The 6,329-nt window shown below is 41.2% G+C and overlaps 1 long non-coding RNA gene across 33 annotated transcripts in view; it reads right to left on the bottom strand.

The window, feature by feature from the left end:
- Positions 1-6,329, bottom strand: part of LOC146768567 (uncharacterized) — a 185,669-nt gene that overhangs the window by 57,331 nt on the left and 122,009 nt on the right. The gene's annotated exons all lie outside the window — the stretch shown is intronic.

Here is a 6,329-nt window from a genome sequence, read left to right as displayed (position 1 = left end):
CTGGAGGAAATAGAGGAAAACTTTCACTCCCCTTGTATGCAATATTAAAAATGGAGTGTTAGTTCTGTTGGTCTTAACAGGCATTACAAAGATTAGGAAAACCATTTTTAGTTGAAAGAAAGCAACAATGCCTTCTTCAGTACTTTACTCAAAGTCAGTGGTGAAGGCAAAACCTTGGAAATTTAAGCAGGGCATCTCACCAGTTCAATTGAATAAAAGATCAGAAGAGGAAAAACTGTGTGAAATAATTCTCCACCAGAGCTCAATCTGCATTCAAACTCAATTTGGAGATGAATGAATGATGGAAACCAGATTAGGGCAAGCAAGGCCTAGTCACCATCATTATTATTAGATGAGAAAATACCATTCCAGCACTCAAAATACTCACTAAAAATAGCACCTTGGGCCCAAATTCTTCCTTTACAGTAATTTAGTGTTTATGCAACTTCAATTTGTGAAAGATGCATTGAATTTCATGACCACCTACAAAGAAAACAGTGTCTTATTTGAAGGACATGCTTGCATTTTAAGATCCAGGAATTCCAATGCTGACTCAGCACAACTGATTTGCTCTTGAAAATGTATTTAAACAAAGGGAAGTATTTCTTTGTCTACTCTCTATCCTGTTATTAGATTTAAAAATGCTATGCTTAGTCTCTAGCAAAAGCATAACCATATACATGCATGTTTTAATTATAATTAATCTATTTATTATTTTGGATTTAAAAGAATCCAGAAACATTTATGGGGGTGTCTAAAGCTGGAGAGGTTAAAACATGACGCATTATGCAGGTGACTGGTGCAAAATATTTAATGCAAGGGAAGTTTTGGTGATAGCAAAATCAGGTCTGCCATAACTGGTCACAGACATGGAAGAACAGAATGGGTTCCAAATTTGAGGCAGCATTTATCAGGAAAAATTGAACTTCTGGTGCCTGGGATTGTAACAGAGGACAATCCAACTACTGAAATGGCCAGAATAATTTGCAGTGTTGTTATTAAGTACAGACCAAATTTATTTTATTTTATTTTATTTTATTTTGTAAATTTAGAACATGTATCACTTAGTTCTTAGTGAAAATTCCACACATGGAGTTTGCCATATTGCTGCATCTGACCTAACTGGCACCTGGCTAAATATTCAGAACACATGTTTGCCTTTGCATATCAATGGTAGAACTGATGTAATGAAACAGTCCAACTTACAGATGCAGGCATACTGAAAAACTCATTTAACAGGCATACTTCTCCCCCAGACTGCACAAGATATTCAGTGTTTATGATGAGCACTGCTCAGACAGCATTCCTGAGTGGTCCCAGTGACTCTCATCGTGTGCTGTAGCTGCCACAGAGCCATCTGCTTCCTGACTGAATGATTCCCAGGCCACAGGCAGCTCCCCCATGCTCTGTTTCAAATGTATAAATATTCACACCAACCTTCACAGATGGATATATGTTGGCAGGAGTATCTATAACACTTCCCATGCTCAGAACTAAAACTTTTTAGGAAATAAATCTGTTGTGGTAAGAGAAAAAGGGTCAGGCATTCTGCAAAGCAATTTATGTGAGTATATACTTGAAAACCTTCCCTTTTTAAAATGATACTCACTCACCTTTGATCACAGTCACTCCACTTAAAAGAGGGGAAAAAATAGTCACAGTAAAACCTTCTTCTTCTTATCACATATCTGTTTACTACATATACCTCTCTATCACATCTGTCACTCCCAGGGCTTTTGCACCTAATAACTCTCAAACTGTGCCATCCTCAAACAAATCATAAAGGCTAAACAAACAGAACTAATCTATTGAAATTTTAAAAGGTTGTAATGTCATAACAGGCCTGCACAGATCTAATACCACAGTGATGTAAAAAGTTGAGTTAATCCAAGGCCCTCAAGCTCATTTATTTGTAACATTTGTCCATTGCATTTCACATCCCTTTGGTTCTTCCTTTATTTGTGTGTCAAATGCCTTTGATGAAAGAAGTAATTAAATATTTCCAAAGCTAACTGTGGTTAGTATTATGGTTTTATTAAAGTAAATAATGCAATAAGAAAGCTCAGCTGTTGGATTACCCCCAGCCCACTTTTCTCTCTCTTTTTTTCTTTCTAAGTGAAAAGCAGAAGAGGGAGAGGTCCTAGTTTCAGCTTTGCCCTTGAAAATCAGGTGCACAGTGTGCTTTGAATTCAGTTTGCACTCACAGCACACATGCACACAGCTGTCATCCCACTTCCACAGCAAAAGCAGACTAGGTTTAGAACAGCAAATGCCCACGACCTTGAGAATTATCAGTACTAATGCAACATTTAGTGTGTAGGCACATGCAGGAAGTGAAACCATTAGTCTGTTCCTTACAGTTATTATTGTATCTCCTGGAAGACCCAAGGAACACTGTTTTAAAAACTGTATAGCTTCAGGGTCAAAATGTGCTTGCACAAAACTCTTAATTAATGATTCTACTCTCTTTCAGGTACTTGATACTTTGTTGGGTTTCTTTTACCTAGAAAAAAACTTGGAAATGACAGGAAAAGGCTTGGAAATTATATCATTTATCATACCTGCATAAAACCATAATGAGATACACAATGCAGAGTATCATGGCTCATACACTAAAACAAATTGAAGTTTCAGCTCCCAGGCAGGTCTGTACTCAGTAATAAGTTCCTAAGAAAAGGATCTAGTAGTTGATGTAGAGGAGATTCAAAGAAATCCTTTTCAAATTTTTATGCTTCCCTGTCAGAACCATTTCTACATGCTTGGGGCCAACAAATATTTTAAAAACTAAATCTCAACAAGTAAAAGCACTCTTGCCTTCAAGAGGACAGTGAAGGGAAAGGAAGGCACACACTCATATGAAACACAGGGGTGTGTCCAGCCAAAGTTCAGGATAGGTCTTGGCTCTCTCTAAACTTCAGCTTCACCCGGCTTCTTTGTGTTTATTAACGACCCCACATCTAGCTGTTAATAAGAGAATATACCTGAAATAAATGAGCTACAGGACTGTAGCTCTTACAGCTTTCTCACGGAATTGCCAATTAAATGTTTCTCTTTATGCTGCGCATCCTGAGAGGATCAGGGAAAAATAAGGCAAAGTTTTCCATTTCCATTAGAAAACACTTCTTTTTATCACCCGTGGTTTCAGAGAAAACAATCTCACAAATGTATTTCAAAAGCACCCTATAGATTGAGAAACTGAGGAAGAAGGAACCCCGAGGCATGTTATTGTATATAACCCCACAGGATGGGGCTGGGGGCAGGGAGTGGGGAGAGAAGTATGTCACAGTGTGACAAGTGATGGAGTTGGCAGTGTGACCTGGCTTTGAAGATTGCCTGCAAGCAACAACCTTCATTTCATGTGCTGCTGTTTTGGATGCTGAGGATGATACTTCAGGTGACAGCACTGCTTATGATGCCACTCAGGCAGAAAAGAGAAGACTGCTCACATGAGCTAGATATACATCAGGCATGGTTTGTGTCACTCAAACTACCTGTACATCCATTCATGGTGGTTGAGGCTACCAAAAGAGGACTCGAAAAGCTAAAATTTAAAACTCCAAACCTTTTGTGCAGGACAGCAGGGTTACAGCAAGGTGTAATTCCTTCTGTTTGGAGAGAGAACTCCACTTTCATAAGCCTGGGAAACCAATAAGCAGAAGTGTTCCAAATAGATGTTACAGAAAAATGCTCAAAGACAGTGCAGAAAAGAGACAAAGAAGGGGCAGATTGTTGTGAAGGGCAATTCAGTCCCTGTGTATACAGAGGTGTTATTTGCTAGCAATAGCTTTATTAATGGCACTATCAATCTCTCTTTCAACATAACAGAGTATTTTTTGCCACAATTTCCCACTCTCTGCTGAGATGTATCAGGGGAAGCTGTATCAGTGACTGGCATGCTAAATTTGGCTGTCACACTGACATGCTTGGCACAGGATGAAATGCCTGTGCTAGAAGCTGCAGAAGCTGCAAGTGGAGCTCTGTTCACATCACCAAAAGATGAAGAACATTAGAGCTGAGAGCAAGGCACCAAATCAAGCTGGACCTGCTGGTCAGGGCAGGCTGCAGAGGTGTAAAAAAGCACCGGTAGCTTTATGGGGAGGCATGGCACTGGGAGCACATGAAGAAAGGGAGGGAAAGGACCAGGGGAGATAAGAAGGCATCAGGAGCCATTTCAGACAGCAGGAGTGGGACACCGGCTTGAAGGGAGCAAGCATGAACAGAGCAGAAAGTTGAGGCAGTCACAACTGTGGGTGTTGCTCTGAAGGATCTGGGAAGCTGCAGTCAATTCATTTATCCTGTCAGCTGCTATTGCTGTCAGAGACAACACCAAGGGCAGCGACAGTGGAGACTTTGGGCAGGAGTTTGCCAGTAAGGGCACAGCCCACAGCTATTATATCTCTCTATAATGAAACATTTCACTGACACCAAGACAGTTCAAAGAGCACATCCTCTGCAACCAGGATTCCCAGCTGTGTTTTTCAGCAAACTCCCCCTCGAGCAAGACTCACTCACCATTAGTTATGGTGGCAGCCAGCGTTGCATTGCACCTACTTGTGGGAATCCAGGGCATCCCTCTGGCTGCCCTGGCAGGTCTGGGACCCTGGCAGGGGTCAGGAACCCCCCTGGACAGAGCCCCAGAGACACTGGCTGTGATCTCTGGCCATGGAAAAGAGTTTTCAATCTCACAGGATGAATTACCAGCTCTGAGTGTTTGATATAAGTAATAATTAAGTGTCGCACGGGTGCAAAAGTAAAATTTTAGGATTCTAGATAAGGGGTCCAAAGGGGACAAGATGGAGGAAATTGGGTGTGCCTTGTCCTTTTTCTCCTTCTCCATGCCCTCCATGTCTCACTGTGGTGTTGGCATTTTTCTGTTGGTTCAGGCTGGGGACACACTGTCCAACGTAGGTGACAGATATTGGCACGTTCTTGTAAATGCAGCCCAGGGAGTTTCTGGTATTTAATGTTTGTCACATCCCACTGAGGGCAGAGCCCCACACGCTGCCCTGCAGGACAGAGCTGGGCAGGGCAGCAGAACATGTGAGAGATAAACAGAATAAACAACCTGGAAACCAGCACAGACCAATTATGGCTTCTGCTTTGGCAGGGGGCTGACAGACAGAGACTCTACAATCTCAGAATCATCAATACCGCAGATTCTGACACCTGGTGAGACACATTCAGGAACTGAATGTGACACGCCACAATCGCGACAGATCAAACCAGGGCACTCCAGAAGACAAAGTGCTCCAATACCAGGGGCTTAAAGAGGCACTAAAGAATTTATGGAGAATGAAATGCAACTTCAGGGAAGGTGATAAAATTATCAGCCTCACCAAGAGCAGACACAGAACCAAATGGCAGGATCATATAATCCTGTACTGCTACTGACAGACAACCTTGTTGGGACTCTCAATACATTCATCTTAATTGAAGCTTAGCTGACGTGATTTGATCACATTAGTAGTGCCAGACCAAAAAAGTAAAAAAGAAAATTTTTAGACTTTTCAAAGTGATTGAGTTTTTTTCAATTAAGAATTATTGGTAATTTAAATTAGTGAATAGAAGCTGGTTGAAGCTTTTAATCAGAACTTTCTGTTTTTCCATATAGATATACATTTTTAAAAGATGTTTCGTTTCCTTTAAACATTTTGAAATTTTCACACACACATAATAATAATTAAAAAAGGATTTTAGGGAGGGAAAATAAAAGGTGCTCTTTCCTTTAAAAATCCCCAGCTGTGTTTTCAGTGAAATGTCAAAAATATTTTCTGGATTAAATACAACATCTCTGTCCTTCATTCCTCACCAGCCCATACTGCGTTAGTTCAAGTTGCCCTGCTACTAGGAGGACTAAGAGTTTGATTCAGTGATGGTTGGCTTGACCTTAAGGAGAGCTGAAAGCACTTAGTTCTTTGTGGAAATAAATCAATACCTCACACTGTAAGTCCTTAAGAAGTGGAGTGGAGCAATGCCTTTATTCCAGCTTCCTACCTGCAGGGAGGAGGATGCACGGGGCAACTGCTGCTCATTTTCTGCACGAGGAGCAGTAGCATTACAGAGTCTCTGGCTAGAATTGGGCAACTGAGTGGATTTTTCTGATGTAAGACTGATCTGGTAGGACTCAGCCACCAACCAAATCAATCCCCTGCCAGGCTCCTTGGCTCAGTGCTGGGAAATGCACCCCATGCTTTTGGCACATTGTAAGTGTTCCCCTGCAACTCAGCAGAATCAGGTTCTGCTCCTCCCCTACACAAGGCTTCCTTGGAGGCCCTGAGGAAGTCACATAAGGACAGAGTTTTATATTTATTTAAATTTTTACCATTGTA

The sequence above is a fragment of the Lonchura striata genome, chromosome 1, assembly GCF_050655825.1.
Source record: "Lonchura striata isolate lonStrDom1 chromosome 1, ASM5065582v1, whole genome shotgun sequence".
Lineage (NCBI taxonomy): Eukaryota > Metazoa > Chordata > Aves > Passeriformes > Estrildidae > Lonchura > Lonchura striata.
The sequence above is the reverse complement of the archived record's forward strand: the minus strand, read 5'-3'. Positions and strand labels throughout refer to the sequence as shown.